General features: G+C 40.1%; 1 long non-coding RNA gene across 1 annotated transcript in view; it reads left to right on the top strand.

Annotated features, from left to right (window-relative positions):
• The first annotated feature begins 4,396 nt into the window (after window positions 1-4,396).
• Window positions 4,397-20,532, top strand: part of LOC111749141 (uncharacterized) — a 161,405-nt gene continuing 145,269 nt past the window's right edge. The window contains exon 1 of the long non-coding RNA XR_010321095.1: window positions 4,397-5,856. This is a non-coding gene — a long non-coding RNA (uncharacterized LOC111749141). The remainder of the gene's footprint in view (window positions 5,857-20,532) is intronic.

Genomic DNA, 20,532 nt, shown 5'->3' with positions numbered 1-20,532 from the left:
ACCTCAGATTTGAAGAGGAGGCCTGGTGGCAGTGGTTAAGCACTGGGCTGCTAACTGAAAGGTTGGGGGCTCTAATCCACCAGCCAGTACACGGGAGAAAGGAATGATTAACTGGTTGGGTTAGAGTCATGTGACCATGTCTTAGCCAATCACTACAGCCAAAGCAGCAAGGTCTTGAAATTGATCAAAGTTTCTATGCAGAAGTCATGTCTAAAATGGTGTGAGGACAGATACCATACAGAATTGCTGTGAGCTGGACAACTACAACAAATATTATTTCCTGTACTACTACATGGAAACCCTGGTGGCGTAGCAGTGGCTATAGCTGCTAACCAAAAGACTGCCAGTTCAAATCTTTGGAAGCTCTACAGGGCAGTTCTACTCTGTCGTATAGGTCGCTATCAGTCGGGATTAACTCTGGCCATGGGTTTGGTATGGTTTAGATACTACTACATAAGGAGCCCCGGTGGCAATGGCTTGGCTACTAACCTAAAGGTCAGCAGTTCAAACTCAACAACCACCCCAGGGGAGAAAGATGTGGCAGTCTGTTTCCGTAAAGATTACAAGCTAAGAAACCCTATGGGGCAGTTGTACTCTGTCCTATATGGTCGCTGTAAGTCAGAATCTACTTGATGGCAATGGGTTTTTGGTTACTACCACATGTCAGGTACTTGGTCTGCACTGTATATCCTTTATCTCATTTCAGTTTTCAATAGCCTCAGAAGTGTGCCCAGAGTTACCCAGCTAGTAAATGGCAGGCCTGGATTCATGAGGGCCTTGCAAGCCAAGAAGAGTAGCTAACAAAGTAGGAAATAGGCAACTATTGATGCCTTTCAGCCAGATAATCCCCATTGTTGTTGTTAGGTGTGGTCGAGTCAGTTCCTACTCATAGCAACCCTATGTACAACTGAATGAAACACTGCCCAGTCCTGTATCATCTTCACAATTGTTGCTAAGCTTGAGCCCATTGTTGCAGCCACTGTGTCAATCCATATTGCTGAGGTCTTCCTTTCATTCACTGACCTTCTACCTATCTTATCAAAATGAGCTTTATAAAGAGTCTGAAATACATGCAAGGAGATAAAAAAAATCAAAAGTAAGTTCAGAGACTTAAAAGATAAAATTAGAAGATCCAACAAAAATCTAAAAGTTTCATTGGAAAGAAAATAGAAAATGAAGAAGAGATACTATTCGTGGAGACCATGGCTGAGAATTTTTCAGTCTTGAAGAAAAGCATGAGTCATCAGATTAAAAAAAAAAAGGTAGACACTAAGTGTCAGGCAGAACAATTGTAAAAACTGAGACCTACACATAACAGTGAAACTATAGAACACCAAACACAAAAAAAATGTTAAAAATTACCACTGAAAAAAGTCAAATTACCCTAAAAGAATGACAGGGACATGTCATCGGACTTATCAGCAAAAATTGACAGAAGATGGAAAATATCTTCAAAGTGTTGAGAAACCAGAACTGAGAAACTAAATTCCATACCTAGCTAAGCTATGTTTCGAAACGAAGGACAATACATTTTGACATTTGGGATTCACAGTCCCTCATCGAAAGAAATATTAAAGGGTACACTTGAACCAGAAAAAAACTGAACCCTAAAGGAACAAGTGAGATGGGAGCATAAAGGGTGAACCAATAAATTAGCAAATATCCTGGTTAATCCAAATAAGTATTATTCTTTTTTAAGTGCCAGTATTTTAGACTGTAAAAACAAGGTGAATTTAAGTATTAGTCATTAAAAATATGGTAGATGATAGCAAGAAGGAGTTCTGAATTAAAACATTCTAGGCTTCTTTTGGAAACCCTGGTGGCGTAGTAGCTAAGCGCTACGATTGCTAACTAAGAGGTCCGCAGTTCAAATCTGCCAGGCACTCCTTGGAAACTCTATGGGGTAGTTCTACTCTGTCCTATAGGGTCACTGTGAGTCGGAATCGACTCAACGGCAGTGGTTGGTGGGTTGTTTTTAGGTGCCCTTGAGTCGGTTCCGACTCATAGTGACCTTATGCACAACAGAACAAAACACTGCCCGGTCCTGAGCCATCCTTACAATTGTTGTTATGCTTGAGTTCATTGTTGCAGCCACTGTGTCAATCCACCTCGTTGAGGGTCTTCCTCTTTTCCGCTGACCCTGTACTCTGCCAAGCATGATGTCCTCCTCCAGGGACTGATCCCTCCTGACAACAGGTCCAAAGCCTGTAAGACGCAGTCTCTCCATCCTTGCTTCTAAGGAGAATTCTGGCTGTACTTCTTCCAAGACGGATTTGTTCATTCTTTTGTCAATCAATGGTATATTCAATATTCTCTGCCAGCCCCACAATTCAAAGGCGTCAACTCTTCTTCGGTCTTCCTTATTCACTGTCCGGCTTTCACATGCATATGATGTGATTGAAAATACCATGGCTTGGGTCAGGCACACCTTAGTCTTCAAGGGGACATCTTTGCTCTCCAACACTTTAAAGAGGTCCTTTGCAGCAGATTTACCCAATGCAATATGTCTTTTGATTTCTTGACTGCAGCTTCCATGGCTGTTGATTGTGGATCTAAGTAAAATGAAATCCTTGACAACTTCAATCTTTTCTCCGTTTATCATGGTGTTGCTTATTGGTCCAGTTGTGAGGATTTTTGTTTTCTTTATGTTGAGATGCAATCCATGCTGAAGGCTGCGATCTTCGATCTTCCTTAGTAAGTGCTTCAAGTCCTCTTCACTTTCAGCAAGCAAGGTTGTGTCATCTGCATAACGCAGGTTGTTAATGAGTCTTCCTCCAATCCAGATGTCCTATTCTTCTTCATATAGTCCAGCTTCACGTATTATTTGCTCAGCATACAGATGGAATAGGTATGATGAAAGAATACAACCCTCACGCACACCTTTCCTGACTTTAAACCAATCAGTATCCCCTTGTTCTGTCCAAACAACTACCTCCTAATCTATGTACAGATTCCTCATGAGCACAATTAAGTGTTCTGGAATTCCCATTCTTCGCAATGTCATCCATAATTTATTATGATCCACATAGTCGAGTGCCTTTGCATAGTCAATAAAACACAGGTAAACATCCTTCTGGTATTCTCTGCTTTCAGCCAGGATCCGTCTGACATCAGCAATGATATCCCTGGTTCCATGTCCTCTTCTGAAACTGGCCTGAATTTCTGGCAGTTCGCTGTCGATATACTGCTGCAGCTGTTTTTGAATGATCTTCAGCAAAATTTTGCTTGCGTGTGATATTAATGATATTGTTCTATAATTTCCACATTCGGTTGTCTCCCTTTCTTGGGAATATGCATAAATATGGATCTCTTCCAGTCAGTTGGCCAGGAAGCTGTCTTCCATATTTCTTGGCATAGACGAGTGAGCACTTTTAGCCCTGCATCTGTTTGTTGAAACATCTCAATTGATACTCCATCAATTCCTGAAATCTTGTTTTCGCCAATGCCTTCAGAGGAGCTTGGACTTCTTCCTTCAGTACCATTGGTTCCTGATCATATGCCACCTCTTGAAATGGTTGAACATAGGCTAAGTCTTTTTGGTACAATGACTCTGAGTATTTGTTCCATCTTCTTTTGATGCTTCCTGCGTCGTTTAATATTTTCCCCATAGAATCCTTCACTGTTGCATCTCGAGGCTTGAATTTTTTCTTCAGTTCTTTAAGCTTGAGAAACACCAGGCATGTTCTTTTCTTTTGGTTTTCCATCTCCAACTCTTTGCACATGTCATTATAATACTTGTCTTCTCAAGATGCCCTTTGAAATCTTCTGTTCAGTTCTTTTACTTTATCAATTCTTTCTTTTGCTTTAGCTGCTCGACGTTCGAGAGCAAGTTTCAGAGTCTCCTCTGACAGCCATCTTGGTCTTTTCTTTCTTTCCTGTCTTTTCAACGACCTCTTGCTTTCTTCATGCGTGATGTCCTTCATATCATTCCACAACTCGTCTGGTGGGTAGACTCCTTTTATTCAGAAGGAGGAGCGAAATAGTCCTTAACTTTGGATCTTAAGGTTCTTTGTTGCAATTTAACAGAATTCATTAAGGAATTTCTTAAAATTCTATTCATCAGCTCTCAGAGTCATTGGGAGGCCTAGAAAAACAAAGCTTTGGCTAAGGTCCTAGAAGTGCCCTAAACCATGCAACAGAATAAGCATGATAAAGAAACTGCTACTGCTCCCATGGAACACCAAACGGCAGGAGCTCAACTTTTCTTCATTGGCCCCTGCTGTCAGCATCAACGTCAATTCTGCATCAGGAGTTTGATCTTGCAACCACTGCCACCTCTGCAAGCTGAATTCCTCTGCCTCTACCAGGAAAATGGAAGCTGAAGGCATAGCTTGCATAGCTTACATTGCCTACTCTCACAGGTGCGTCTGGTTACCAGAGACTAAGTTATAGGTGTGCAGCCTAGCTGCAAGGGACGCAGAAAGTTTGAGTTCTGACTTGTATACTAGAGAGGTGGGATCAATAACGCAAATAAAGAAAGGCTGTTTAAATGATTATGGCAGTCCTGAATATGACAGGAGTCATATAACTGATGTTAGTTACCGTTGAGTCAGCCCCCGTCTCATGGCAACCCCAAGAGTTACAGACTAGAAATGCTCCATATGGTTTTCTCGGCTGTAGTCTTTATGTAAGCGTATCACCAGGCCTTTCTTCCACAGGGCCACTGGGTGACTTAGGTTAGTAGTCAAGTGCAAGCTGTTTGTGCCACTCAGGTACTTTTCATTACTGATATGCATGCTAAATACTTCAGATTATTCACCAAAATAAGAAAAATAGAATGTGTAATTTCCAAACTATACAGAATTAAAAAAATGACAGAATTTTTAGTGAATTGATAAGCAGATAAGAAAGAAGAAAAATAGAGGCAAATTAAAAGCATGGTAAACAGAAAAACCCAAATAAGATTGTAGAAAAAAGTCCAAGTATATTAATCACTATAAATAAAAACGAAACAGACATTAATATCAGGCATAAGAATTTAAGAAAGATTGGTAGGATAAAGGAGTGGTATGTAGTAGGTATAGAAAGAAAAAGTCACCAAGAAAACATACAGTCTTCAACTTGTATTCACTTAACAACCTAAAGCATGATATGGGACATAAAATCAAAAGACGCACCTGACCTAAAGTAAAATGGCTGAACTAATGCTAAGGCTCAGTATAACCTTTCACATAGATTCAAACCCTGTTGCTTAGGAACCAACCCTGTCATTAATGAAATTCTTTTCTTTGTGGTCAGGCTAAGGATGTGGACACTACGTGTCCTGGGGTCTGTAACCAAACCTTATCGAAACGCTTTGTGTTAGATCTCTTCAGAAAATCTTATATTCTGAGTGAGGTAATGTTTAACAACCTATTCCTGACAGTACCTGTCATGCCATCGTCATGTCGTTATTTTTTGACGGTCCTGAGACCCCCCCCCGCAAACACATACCTTGCAATTTTGTTCTTTAGCCAATGTATTCCAGTTGTATTAATGTAACCAGCAGTGTTAAAAATCATGCTTTGCTTTGTCTCACCTTTGATTGACCTCAGTCACTGTAAACCAATCAGAATATTGTGTTTTCTATCTCCTCCTATGACACTATACCTAGATGTGATTTGTACCCCCTCCCTTGGATCTGTGAGCTTCAAACTCTGAGGTTTTCACGATCTCCATTCGAATGACATACTGCCTTCAATACATGTCTTTTTTTTTTTACTTTAACAGAATTGGAGAGTCTTTTCTCTACAATATTTGGCAGAGTCTTGGTGGGATTCGGTGACGTCTTCCCCAGTGGACCAGGAGGAGCTGAAAAACCAGAGTTAGGCACTGACAAGCTCCTGCTGTCTCGGACCCCTTGGGACCTGTCCAGACGTGAGTGCTCCCAAGAGTGAGCCCCAAGTATTTCGGCATGGATCTTTGGGATTTATCAAAGCCATTTCTCAACTTTCACTTTCTCATTCGCTACTGAACAAGTTTGTTGGAGGATTGTGTTTTCAACTACAGTTCGGGTGTTATGAAGTTGCCACTTACTGGCTGTATTCTGTTAAGTGTATTCATGCTTATCTTTCTTTTTTTTTTCTGTTTGCCTGTTTCTAATTCGTGAGTTTTGATTTGTGTGTGTGTTCACGTGCATGTGTGTGCACTTCAGGTGAAAGTTTACAGAGCAAATTAGTTTCTCATTCAACAGTTTATACACAGATTGTTTTGTGACATTGGTGCAATCCCCATAATGTGTCAACACTCTCCCCTTCTCCACCTTGGGTTCCCTGTTTCCATTTATCCTGGTTTTCTGACCCTTTCTGCCTTCTCGCCTTTGCTTTTGGGCAGGTGTTGCCCATTTGGTCTCATTTACAATCTAATTCATGATTTGAATGACTGTCTACTGAGGTGCTTTTGGGTCTTATAAGCTGCAAAAATAAACAAATAAATAAAATAAGGGCACAAGTCAACCTCTTAAATGCCACAAGAAAACACATCTCAACCACAGCGAAATACTCATAGATTTTTTTCAAACCCTGAAAGTGCCGAAGTTCTCAGTGTACCTTTTAAGTTTTTAGTCAGTTGTTTCTTTTCATGGTCTGGACATTTTAAAGAAGTCTTGAGCATGACAAGTCCACCATCTAGCAGATGAAAAATATAACTCCCTGCGCAAATGTTTCCTTTTTTTTCTCTAAAGGCGTATTAAGCTTAACGCACTCTTTGGTTGTCAGCACGTACAAGTGTTTAGTAAGATGGTGAATGCCACCTCCAAAGACCATAGCGGACCTCCTTCTGTGACTCCCACCACTTACATGGCCAAAAATTGTGACCCCCATTTCAGTTCAGTATCTTTGGTGGTAGCATGTACTTACTACAGAAAATCCCTGGCCAACTTGGGGGGGGTTTGAGCTCACTAAATTAACTTTTCTGAGCAGCAAGTTAGAGGCTCAAGGTTCTTGGACCAATCAGAACCAGTGGGAAGACTATTTTAATTCGTTTTTAGAAGCTTCCAAGAGACAAAATGATGATAGTTTTGCCTACTCAAAGACACACTGTTCAGGCAGGCAAAATAAATTAAAGAATTGCAATTCCAAAATTCTACTGTCACTACAGCATTTTCTCCTCCTCCCACTGCTCCTCTGGAGGCTGCTTCTCTGTATCCATCTATACTTTCTTGTCCTGACAATGCTTTGTGTGAGCTTCCTTGTTACTCCAGGGAATCCTCAAAGAAACCAACCTGGCAGCTACAAGAGAGAATAAAGCAGTAATTGAGATGCCTTTCAAAATAAAATATCCAAAGGCAGGGGGAAGACCTCCTGAGGTTGCTTTTGCCCGCTGGACTAAAGTGAAACCTCATGCCATTGTTAAAGAATTTCTTGATTCTTGCGAAGATCATCAAAAGTTTTGTTAGAAGTTTAAGATTTTGTCAGAAACTTATGAACCTGGATGAGCATATTTAAGTAATCTATTACACATGTTACTAGAACCTAGGGATGCTCAAAAGTAGATCAAAAAAAAGCCCAAATGATTGCCATTGAGTCGATTCTGACTCATAGCGAGCTACAGGACAGAGTAGAACCACCCCATAGGGTTTCCAAGGGGTGACTGGTGGATTTGAACTACCAACCTTTTGGTTACTGGCCAAGCTCTTACCCACTGCATCACCAGGGCTCCATCAAAGGTGCATAAAAATGTAAAGGCTAAATAGAAAAAAAACCTGAGAAACCATTACCTATACAACCTAATGTCCCAGGTCTAGAATTACTAACTTAGAATAAAGCTATTGTTGCAGATCTAGTGAAATTTCCCCAAGGTTTTTTTCCCCAGAAGATAAACTGGGCTAAGGTTCAGCCTTATAAGCAGGACAAAGATGAAAATGTTTGTAACTATAGGGATTATTTAACTAAACTTTTTGTGGATCATTAGTGTTAAATTTAGAAGATGCTGGAGCCAGATCTCTTTTAATTCTATTTTTTTGGAGGGCTCCACCCCAAACTGGCCAATTCAGTTAGACGTCATCAATTAAATTGGGAAATGTTGATCTTGGCTTATAAATTAGCCCAAACCTTAGAACAAGGAGCCAGGGAATTGGAGCAGAAGGATAAAACCTGACAGAATAAATTAATGGCATTACAGTTACAACAATTACAATCTCCAGGTTGTAATAAAGGACTAAAACCCCGGTTTGGTAATAGACCCAGGGTTCCTCAATCAGTAGTTCCTGGCATTTGCTATTATTGGAAAAAGTCAGGCACACCAACCTAAAAATGTTCCCAGACCGAAGAAACTAAAAGGAATATTTTAGCTGACACAACCGCCAGACAGGCTGCTTCCCAATTACCTCTGGATTGTGACGGCCTCAGTTGCAATCAGGACAAAAAGGAGGGCATAAAGGAAATTAGGGAAATAAAATGGGGGTCTTCTTTCACTTTTTCAAAGTCTAATATCTTAAGAAAGATAAATCAAGTAGAGTTGGGCCTGGCAAAACTTAACCCAAACCTTCTTGATCTTTCCTGTTTTCCTGATTTCTTGGGTATCCTTAGTAAATATCCGCAGCTGACCTCTGAGGAAGAGATTAAGGACTGGGCATGGAATAAATGTTATCTGGATCCTACTATATGCTTGTGGGTTGGTCCTGTGGACAAATCTGTTTTGCCTCCTTGCCTTCATGTCCCATTGCCCTGAGCCTGTTTAATTGAGAGGAACAGTTTGCCTGGGGAAAGCCTCATTGATTTCTTGGAATGGCATTTTGGGGGATATTTTAAGTCCACTGCCAACAACATATCTTTTAGCTCCACATCTTCTTACAGGAGAAGAACGTTTATGATGCTGAGTGCTTATGGCTCAGACCTTTATAGCCCTTCTTACCGACATTGTCCCAACAAATCCTCCATTCATAATAAATTTCACCTTTGCAGCGACTGCCCTTCAGGTACACCCACCAACTTACTGATTGAAGAGTGTAGACAAAAAATTGCTGTTTGGCGTGACTTGACTAGTCATCAGGCTAAGGATTCTGATGATGAGAGGGAACGATGGAAAGGGGAGATGTCTTAGTTGTCTAGTGCCACTGTAACAAAAATACCACAAGTGGATGGCTTTAACAAAGAGAAATTTATTCTCTCACGGTCTAAGAAGCTAGAGGTCTGAAATCAGTGTGCCAACTCCAGGCCCTTAGTCATCTAGTGCTGCCATACAGAAATACCGCAAGTGGATGGCTTTAACAAAGAGAAATTTATTTTCTCACAGTGTAGTAGGTTACAAGTCCAAATTCAAGGCGTTGGCTCCAGGGGAAGGCTTTCTCTCTCTGTCAGTTTTGGAGGAAGGCTTCCCCTGGTCAAGGAGCTTCTCAGGCACAGGGACCCTGCATCCAAAGGACACGCTGTGCTCCTGGTGCTGCTTTCTTGGTGGTATGAGGCACCCAACTCTGCTTGTTTCTTTGATGTGGTGAAATGCCTGTGAAATTGTGCTCTACTGATTAGTAAGTAAACACAATTAAGCCTGTTGCACACCTTGCTTACTGTAACCCCGTGAGTACCTTGGTTACTGGTTAATCTGCCCCTGCATCCTGGCAAAATGTCTACACTTGATAGGAAATCACTTAGCTTGGCAAGTTAAAAAAAAAATTGAAGAGGAAACACTTAACATTTGTTAGGGAGATGAGAACTCTGAGGTGAATGAAAGTAAAAGGAGAAGTTGCTGCGAAGCTCCAGCTCACTGGGAACATAACAACTGTCCCTAGTAAAGTGAAATACAGGTTTTCGGCTAATAGTTTGGAACTCAAAGCAAATTATCAGGAATAACTTAAAATTTGCCTAAAATTTTTAAGTTGGTATTGGTGATGGTGGGGGAAGGAATTCTGAAGGTTGAAGGAGGTAGTATAACTTGAAAAAGCATATGCTTCTGGCCTCAAAAAAAAATGTCATTTTTGTCATATAGTCTGCCCCCGGATTCTGAACGAGTTCCATTCCTAAATCTATGTTTAAGTTGAATTTGTACATGAGTCGGAACAGTTAGGCACAGTTTGTATCTAACGTCAGTTAATCAAATGTTTGTCTCAGCGTGTAGCATTCCTTTTCTATACATAAACCTTAAAGAGTCATTTCCAGCTACACTAAAATATCTTTAACATGATAATAATGGTAATAATAACAATATTTTAATGCACTTCCCGAAGTATCGGCAGTTTATTATTAGGAACCATTGTATATATCTCAAATTTTTAATATAAATAGGCTCTACTGGGATTGGTTTGTAACACAGGTTGCACATTAGTCGGACGTTTGTAACTGGGGACTGCCCGTGAAAACTACACAAAGGGCGTGCAGTTCTTACGTTCAGCCTGTGGAAGGGGCTGTGAAAAGTTTGAAAAACACTGATCGGGTTAAGGAAGGGAAACCAGGAAGATAGGCAGGCTGAGTTCATCTTGCGGGACGCGACATGTATCAGTGACCTGTAGCACAAGGGTTTATGCTCTGAATCAATGAAAGCTCACTAGTGTTAATTTCAAAACAGCAATAAAATCATTTCCTTTCTGTCCTTTCTGTCCCTCGGGTTAGGCGAGGGGAGGATGGAGAGCGAATGAAAGAGATTTGAGTCCGACCTGCATGCCTAAGCAGTAGTGTCCCTTAAGAAGGATCTCTGTCACATTGTGTACATGTAAGAGCCTTCACATTGAGAGGGGTCTGAGTACCTTCCTTAGGATGTGAGAGCTAGATAGCATAGCCGCAGGTCAGGGCTGGGAGTGCTTATCTGATACTGAAGCAGTGGGGGAAAAGGAGAGCCAGGAAATGTTGAATTCAGTGAGGCTCTTGCATCTGGGATGTTGAGGAGGCATTTCCAGGCAGAAATGCCTCGTTGTTGGCTAGCCTGGCTTTGCTTTACATGGCTTCCGGATGACCTGCCAGTCACAATGGAGGTTCCTGTGGAGGTTACACATCTCAGGTTGTAGCTTATGCTTACAATGTGGGCTAGAAAAAAGAAAGGCTCCCAAAGATGGAAATCTAGGCTGCCATTCCTGTCACCCGTAGGCTTCCAGAAAGCAGATTGTGCCCTCCCTACCAGCAGGTGGCACTGCTGTTTCTGGGAATTTCTGCAGGAGATGAAATAATGGAGCTGGCAAACCAGCAGTGTGTAGCCTCTGGTCTAGAAGATCTCGAGAAGCTTTGTGAGATCTCAGTCAAAGAGAAGCTCAAAGAAAATAGTTGTGAAAGCCAAACTGTTTCTATAAGGTTGGGATAATGGGTGTTGTGAGGACTGAGGGATGGTTGTGGTTACTCTGCTGGTTTTGTGTGTGTGTGTGTGTGTAGTGGAGGAGAAGGCGGAATGTAACCTAACAATTAAGCATCATAATACAGGTTTTGAAAGCACTTTGCATAAATTAGTTAATTGAACATGAAGTTGAAATCATGATTCAATCAAAATTCCCCATAACTTAATAGTTTCTAATTCTTTGCTTGTAAAGCTAGTCTACACACATAGGTAGGATTCTGGAAATATACATGTGACTTTTAAACCTGATCAATATCCAATAATTACATACCTTGAAGGTAGGGGTGACAGTATTAGTAAAAATACCGTTGGTTAATTAGTCACTGTACTTCAGTGCTGACACAGAAGGCAGATCAAAGTTATTCTCAAATCAGCTTCTTCTGAAACTTGAAACTTCTAAGAAGTATGGATTTTCCTAAATTCTGTACTTTTCAGATTTCATTCACAACGCAAAACTTGGATATTGGTTTTATTGACCTTACGAGGCAGAGTTCATTCATCCATTCTCTCTTTGGAAATAACTTGATGGCTGTTCTTTGAAATGAATTTTGTAGAAGTGATGTTTGAGGGAGATGGGTGCCGTTGCCAGTGATGGGGAGGTTACCGTGTATAATGAGGCCCTCAGCTTTGACCCTGACCCAGGTAGAGAACACTGCCTTTGGTGCCAGTACCCCAGTCACCTGCTTCCTCTTGTAGTTCGTATTCTATGCCCAGCTTATTTGAGGTTTATTTCTGTCTGTCTTCAAATGAACTGATGAGCTTGCTTTTACTACCAATGAAGAATCCTAAAATTCTGCTGGTGCTAGCTCAACATTATTAGTCATGAAAAAAATGTCATGAGGAGGGTGGAAATGAGAACCACAATGCCATACCACCTCACCCCCACTTGAATGGCTATAATAAAAAAAAAGAGGAAAATAACAGGTGTTGGAGAGGATGTGGAGAAATTGGAACCCTTGTTCATTGCTGGTGGGAATGCAAAATCCCACAGTCGCTGTGGAAAACGGTTTGGTGGTTCCTCAAAAAAGTTAAATGTAGAACACATGACCCAGCAGTTCCAGTCCTAAGCATGTGGCCCAAAGAACTGAAAGTAGGGATGCAAACAGCAACCTGTATACCAGTGTTCATTGCAGCACACTTCACAGTAGCCAGAAGGTGAAAACAAAAGAAATGTCTATCAAGAGATGAATGCATAAACGAAATGTGGAATATACATAACAATGGGTTATTATTCAGCCATGAAATCCTGATACATGCTATAAGGTGGATGAACCTTGAAAATGTTATGCTAAGCAAAATAAGTCAGTCACAGAAAAATACTGTATAATCCCTCTTACATGAAATAGGCAGATCTATAGAGACCAGAGCTTATTAGTGATTGCCAGGGGTGGGAGGGAGGAGTAAAGGGGAAGTCAGTGCTTAGGGGCCACTGAGTTTCTGTTAATGATGGTGGAATAATTTGGAAAAAGATAGTTGTAATGGTTGTATGACATGCTGAATGTAATCAATGTCACTGAATTGTACATGTAAAAATTGCTGGGGAAAAAAATCCTGCTAGTAGATAGTGATAGTCACAACAGCTTATTAACATTGCCTCTTTATGTGACCCCAACTCTCTTTGCTTTTCTGAACCTCAGTTTTCTCACTTGTTCGCTGGGATTGGTAAAGTGACAGGTGTTGCTTAAGATTCCTTCCAAGTCTGAAATTGTCTGATTAGGTGATTTGTATAGATATTTCTGAAGCCTCTGGAAAATTCTCATTTAGAAGGCATTTTCGTACTGTGAGTGTAGGGACTCTCAGTCATGTAGTGCTGCTATAACAAATACCACAAGTGGATGGCTTTAACAAAGAGAAGTTTATTCTGTCACAGTCCAGTAGGCTAGAAGTCCAAAGTCAGGGCAGTGGTTTCAGGGGAAGGCTTTCTTTCTCTGTGGGCACTGAAGGAAGGTTCTTGTGATGCATCAGTCTTCCCTTGGTCTGGGAGCATCTCAGCGCAGGAACCTCAGATCCAAATGATGTGGTCTGCTCCTGGTGCTGCTTTCTTGGTGGTATGAGGTCCCCAAGTCTCTGCTTCTCTCCCTTTCCTTTTTATCTCTTGAGGCATAAAAGGTGGTGCAGGCCAGATCCCAGGGAAACTCCCTTTACGTTGGCTCAGGGAGGTGACCTGGTAAGGGTGTTGCAATCCCACCCTACCCCTCTTTAACATAAAATTACAATCACAAAATGGAGGACAATCACAGACCACTGGGAATCATGGCCTAACCAAGTTGTTACACACATTTTTGGGGGACATAATACAATCTATGATATAGGGTGAGAAGAAATCTAAAGTCTCGTTAATATTTTTTTTTATAATTTTTGTTGTGCTTTAAGTGAAAGTTTACAAATCAAGTCAGTCTCTCACACAAAAACTTATGTACACTTCGCTACATACTCCCAATTACTCTCCCTCTAATGAGACAGACCGATCCCTCCCTCCACTCTCTTTTTGTGTCCATTTCACCAGCTTCTAAACCCCTCCATCCTCTTAGCTCCCCTCCAGGCAGGAGATGCCAACATAATCTCTTATATCCACCTGATCCAAGAAGCTCACTGTTCACCAGCATCGCTCTCCAACCCATTGTCCAGTCCAATCCATGTCTGAAGAGTTGGCTTCAGGAATGGTTCCTGTCCTGGTCCAACAGAAGGTCCAGGGGTCATGACCACCGGGGTCCTTTCAGTCTCAGTCAGACTGGTCTTTTTATGAGAATTTGGGGTCTGCATCCCACTGCTCTCCTGCTCCCTCAGGGGTTCTCTGTTGTGTTCCCTGTCAGGGCAGTCATCGGTTGTAGCCAGGCGCCATCTAGTTCTTCTGGTCTCAGGATCATGCAGTCTCTGGTTCATGGGGCCCTTTCTGTCTCTTGGGCTCATAATTACCTTGTGACCCTGGTGTTCTTCATTCTCCTTTGATCCAGGTAGGTTGAGACCAATTGATGCATCTTAGATGGCCGCTTGTTAGCATTTAAGACCCCAGATGCCACAATTCAAAGTGGGATGCAGAATGTTTTCTTAATAGAATTTATTTTGCCAATTGACTTACATGTCCCCTGAAGCCATAGTCCCCAAACCCCTGCCCTTGCTCCCCTGACCTTCGAAGCATTCAGTTTTTCCCGGAAACTTCTTTGCTTTTGGTCCAGTCCAGTTGAGCTGACCTTCCTTGTATTGAATATTGTCCTTCCCTTCACCTAAAGTAGTTCTTATCTACTAACTAATCAGTAAATAACCCTCTCCCACCCTCCATCCCTCCCTCCTCTCATAACCACAAAAGAATGTGTTCTTCTCAGTTTATACTGTTTCTCAATATCTTATAATAGTGGTCTTATACAATATGTGTCCTTTTGCATCTTACTAATTTCACTCAGCCTAATGCCTCCTAGGTTCCTCCATGTTATGAAATGTTTCACAGATTCGTCACTGTTCTTTATTGATGCGTAGTATTCCATTGTGTGAATATACCATAATTTATTTAACCATTCATCCGTTGACGGACACCTTGGTTGCTTCCAGCTTTTTGCTATTGTAAACAGTGCTGCAGTAAACATGCGTGTGCGTGTATCTGTTCATATAAAGGCTCTTATTTCTCTGGGTATATTCCGAGGAGTGGGATTTCTGGGTTGTATGGTAGTTCTATTTCTTACTTTTAAACGCCAGATAGATTTCCAAAGTGGTTGTACCATTTTACATTCCCACCAGCAGTGTGTAAGAGTTCCAATCTCTCTCAGCAGCCTCTCCAACATTTCTTATTTTGTGTTTTTTTGGATTAATGCCAGCCTTGTAGGATTGAGATGGAATCTCATCGTAGTTTTAATTTGCATTTCTCTAACAGCTAATGATCAAGAGCATTTTCTCATGTATCTGTTAGCTGCCTGAATATCTTCTTTAGTGAAGTGTGTGTTCATATCCTTTGCCCACTTTTTGATTGGGTTGTTTGTCTTTTTGTGGTTGAGTTTTAACAGAATCATATAGATTTTAGAGATCAGGCGCTCGTCGGAGATGCCATAGCTGAAAATTTTTTCCCAATCCGTAGGTGGTCTTTTCACTCTTTTGGTGAAGTCTTTAGATGAGCATAGGTGTTTGATTTTTAGGAGCTCCCAGTTATCTGGTTTCTCTTAGTCATTTTTAGTAATGTTTTATTCTGTTTATGCCTTGTATTAGGGCTCCTAACGTTATCCCTATTTTTTTTCCATGATCTTTATCGTTTTAGTCTTTATGTTTAGGTCTTTGATCCACTTGGAATTAGTTTTTGTGCATGGTGTGAGGTACGGGTCCCATTTCATTTTTTTTGCAAATGGATATCCAGTTATGCCAACACCATTTGTTAAAAAGACTATCTTTTCCCCAATTAACTGACACTGGGCCTTTGTAAAATATCAGTTGCTTATATGTGGATGGATTTATATCTGGGTTCTCAATTTTGTTCCATTGGTCTATGTGCCTGTTGTTGTACCAGTACCAGGCTGTTTTGACTACTGTGGCTGTATAATATGTTCTAAAATCAGGTAGAGTGAGGCCTCCCACTTTCTTCTTCTTTTTCAGTAATGCTTTTCTTTCCCTTCCATATGAAGTTGGTGATTTGTTTCTCCATCACATTAAAAAATGTCATTGGAATTTGGATTGGAAGTGCATTGTATGTATAGATGGCTTTTGGTAGAATAGACATTTTTACTATGTTAAGTCTTCCTATCCATGAGCAAGGTACGTTCTTCTACTTATGTAGGTCCCTTTTAGTTTCTTGCACTAGTACTTTGTAGTTTTCTTTGTATAGGTCTTTTACATTTTCGGTAAGATTTATTCCTAAGTATTTTATCTTCTTAGGGGCTACTGTGAATGGTATTGATTTGGTGATTTCCTCTTCGACGTTCTTTTTGTTGATGTAGAGGAATCCAAGTGATTTTTGTATGTTTATCTTGTAACCTGAGACTCTGCCAAACTCTTCTATTAGTTTCAGTAGTTTTCTTGAGGATTCCTTAGGGTTTTCTGTGTATAAAATCATGTCATCTGCAAATCGAGATAATTTTACTTCTTCCTTGCCAATCCGGATGCACTTTATTTCTTTATCTAGCCTAATTGCTCTGGCTAGGATCTCTAGCACAATGTTGAGTAAGAGTGGTGATAAAGGGCATCCTTGTCTTGTTCCCGTTCTCAAGGGAAATGCTTTCAGGCTCTCTCCATTTAGAATGATGTTGGCTGTTGGCTTTGCCCTTTATTATGTTGAGGAATTTTCCTTCAATTCCTATTTTGCTGAGAGTTTTTATCATGAATGAGTGTTGGACTTTGTCAAATGCCTTTTCTGCATCAATTGACAAGATCATGTGGTTTTTGTCTTTTGTTTTATTTATATGGTGGGTTACATTAATGGTTTTTCTAATATTAAACCAGCCTTGCATACCTGGTATAAATCCCACTTGTTCATGGTGGATTATCTGTTTGATATGTTGTTGAATTCTGTTGGCTAGAATTTTGTTGAGGATTTTTGCATCTATGTCATGAGGGATGTAGGTCTGTAATTTTCTTTTTTTGTGGTGTCTTTTCCTCGTTTTGGTAGCAGGGATATGGTGGCTTCATAGAATGAGCTAGGTAGCATTCCATCATTTTCTATGCTTTGAAATACCTTTAGTAGTAGTGGTGTTAACTCTTCTCTGAAAGTTTGGTAGAACTCTGCAGTGAAGCCGTCCGGGCCAGGGTTTTTTTTTTTTGTTGGGAGTTTTTTCATTACCTTTTCAATCTTTTTTTGTTATGGGTCTGTTTAGTTGTTCTTCTTCTGATTGTGTTAGTTTAGGTAGGTAGTATTTATCTAGGAATGCATCCATTTCTTCTAGGTTTGTAAATTTGTTAGAGTACAATTTTTCGTAAGAATCTGATATGATTCTTTTAATTTCAGTTGGGTCTGTTGTGATATGGCCCATACCGTTTCTTATTTGGGTTATTTGTTTCCTGTATTTGTTTAGTCAATCTGGCCAGTGGTTTATCAATTTTGTTATTTTTCTCAAAGAACCAGCTTTTGGCTTTGTTAATTCTTTCAATTGTTTTTCTGTTCTCTAATTCATTTAAAAAAAAAAAATTTAGTTCAGCTCTAATTTTTATTATTTGTTTTCTTTTGGTGCCTGATGGATTCTTTTGTTGTTCGCTTTCTATTTGTTCAAGCTGTAAGAACCGTTCTTTGATTTTGGCTCTTTCTTCTTTATGTATGTGTGCATTTATCGATATAAATTGACCTCTGAGCACTGCTTTTGCTGTGTCCCAGAGGTTTTGATGGGAAAGGTTTTCATTCTCGTTGCATTCTATGAATTTCTTTATTCCCTCCTTAATGTCTTCTATAAACCAGTCTCTTTTCAGCAGGGTATTGTTCAGTTTCCAAGTGTTTGATTTCTTTTCCTTGATTTCCACTTTTATGGCCTTGTGGTCTGAGAAGATGCTTTGTAATATTTCGATGTTTTGGATTCTGCAAAGGTCTGTTTTATGACCTAATATGTGATCTATTCTAGAGACTGTTCCATGTGCACTAGAAAAAAAACGTATACTTTGCAACGGTTGGGTGGAGTATTCTGTATAAGTCTATGAGGTCAAGTTGGTTGATTGTAGGAATTAGGTCTCCCGTGTCTCTGTTGAGCTTCTTACTGGAAGTCCTCTCCTTGTCCAAAAGTGGTGTGTTGAAGTCTCCTACTATAATTTTGGAGGTGTCTATCTCACTTTTCAGTTCTGTTAAAGTTTGTTTTATGTATCTTGCAGCCCTGTCATTGGGTGCATAAATATTCAATATGGTTATATCTTCCTGGTCATTTGTCCCTTTAATCATTATGTAGTGTCCTTTCCTATCCTTTGTGGTGGATTTAACTTTAAAGTCTATTTTGTCAGAAATTAATATTGCTACTCCTGGTCTTTCTTTGCTTGTTGTTCACTTGATATTTTTTTTCCATCCTTTGAGTTTTAGTTTGTTTGTGTCTCTAAGTCTAAGGTGTGTCTCTTGTAGGCAGCATATAGATGGATCGTGTTTCTTTATCCAGTCTGAGACTCTCTGTCTCTTTATAGGTGCATTTAGTCCGTTTACATTCAGCGTAATTATAGATAAGAATGTGTTTAGTGCTGTCGTTTTGATGCCTTTTGTGTGTGTTGTTGACAATTTCATTTTTCCACTCACTTTTTGTGCTGAGACGTTTTTCTTTGTAAATTCTGTGTTCCTCATTTTCATGGTATTTGAATTTACGTTTGCTGAGTCGTTATGTTTCTCTTGGTTTTTATTTTTGAGTTATGGAATTGTTATACCTCTTTGTGGTTACCTTAATATTTACCCCTATTTTTCTAAGTAAAAACCTAACTTGTATTGTCCTATATCGCCTTGTTTTCCTCTCCATATGGCAGTTCTGTGCCTCCTTTATTTAGTCCCTCTTTTTGATTATTGTGATCTTTTACATAATGACTTCAATGATTCCCTGTTTGGAGTGTTTTTTTCTTTTTAAAATTAATCTTAATTTGTTTTTGTGATTTCCGTGTTTGAGTTGATATCAGGATGTTTGGGTTCTGTGACCTTGTGTTGTGCTGGTATCTGATAGTATTGGTTTTCTGACCAAACAATTTCCTTTAGTATTTCTTGTAGCTTTGGTTTGGTTTTTGCAAATTCTCTAAGCTTGTGTTTATCTGTAAATGTTTTAATTTCGCCTTCATATTTGAGAGAGAGTTTTGCTGGATATATGATCCTTGGCTGGCAGTTTTTCTCCTTCAGTGCTCTATATATGTCATCCCATTGCCTTCTTGACTGCATGGTTTCTGCTGAGTAGTCTGAACTTATTCTTATTGATTCTCCTTTGTAGGAGACCTTTCTTTGATCCCTGGCTGCTTTTAAAATTTTCTCTTTATCTTTAGTTTTGGCAAGTTTGATGATAATATGTCTTGGTGATTTTCTTTTTGGATCAATCTTAAATGGGGTTCGATGAGCATCTTGGATAGATATCCTTTCATCTTTCATGATGTCAGGGAAGTTTTCTGCCAACAGATCTTCAACTATTCTCTCTGTGTTTTCTGATATCTGTCCGTGTTCTGGGACTCCAATCACATGCAAGTTATTCTTCTTGTAGAGTCCCACATGATTCTTAGGGTTTCTTCATTTTTTTTAATTCTTTTATCTGATTTTTTTTCAGCTATGTTGGTGTTAATTCCCTGGTCCTCCAGATTTCCCAGTCTGGATTCTAATTGCTTGAATCTGCTCCTCTGACTTCCTATTGCATTGTCTAATTCTGTAATTTTATTGTTGATCTTTTGGATTTCTGAATGCTGTCTCTCTATGAATTCTTGCAACTGATTAGTTTTTCCACTATGTTCTTGAATAATCTTTTTGAGTTCTTCAACTGCTTTATGAGTGTGTTCCTTGGCTTTTTCTGTAGATTGCCTTATTTCATTTCTGAGGTCATCCCTGATGTCTTGAAGCATTCTGTTCATTAGTTTTTTTATATTCTGTATCTGGCAATTCCACGATTGTATCTTCATTTGGGAAAGATTTTGATTCTTTAATTTGGGGATATGTAGAAGCAATCGTGATCTGCTTCTTTATGTGGTTTGATATCGATTGCTGTCTCCGAGCCATCTCTAAGATATTGTAGTGATTTTTCTATATTTGCTCACTGAGTCTTATCTTGTTTTTTTTTTTTTTCAGTGTACGTAGATGGGCTACTAGATTGTGCTGTCTTGATTGTTGTAGCCCTTGAATCACTTATGTCCTATTACCAGCTGCTTTGGGCTGTTACCAGATATATAAGCCTGAGCCCATTCACTATTCTTGAGTGGAATCTGATTTTGTGTCACCAAGTGTGTGGTGCAGACTGTCACCTATCCACCTAGAGAAGTAGTGGTGATAGTTGTGTGCACCAGATTCTAGTAGCAGCAGGGGTTCACACTCTGGGGGGGGGCGGGGCAGGTTGCTGACAGGCTTCCCCCAAGTGCCAGTGAGGTAGGTGTGTCTCTATTTCTAAAGCACTTGGTGGGTGGTCTCTGCATCTGTATCTTAGCCCCCCAGTGCAAGTACCGCTACAGATTGGTAGGTGTTACCCTCCTTAGACCCCTAAGGCAGGAGACTAGGTGGTGTGGGGGGAGTGTCAGCCCTCAGTTCCCTGTTGTGGGTCAGTGAGGGCTCTGTTGAATAGGCAGAGATATCAGACCTGGGAAACTTGTCTTTCCAGTAATCTGCTAGAACAATTACAGTCAGATCCCTATCAGAAATGCCTTTGTAATTTAACAGCCACCTTGTTCCCTGTAGGGATGAAAGCC

This window comes from Loxodonta africana, chromosome 2, assembly GCF_030014295.1.
Source record: "Loxodonta africana isolate mLoxAfr1 chromosome 2, mLoxAfr1.hap2, whole genome shotgun sequence".
Classification (NCBI taxonomy): Eukaryota; Metazoa; Chordata; class Mammalia; order Proboscidea; family Elephantidae; genus Loxodonta; species Loxodonta africana.
This window is presented reverse-complemented; position numbering and strand designations above follow the sequence as displayed.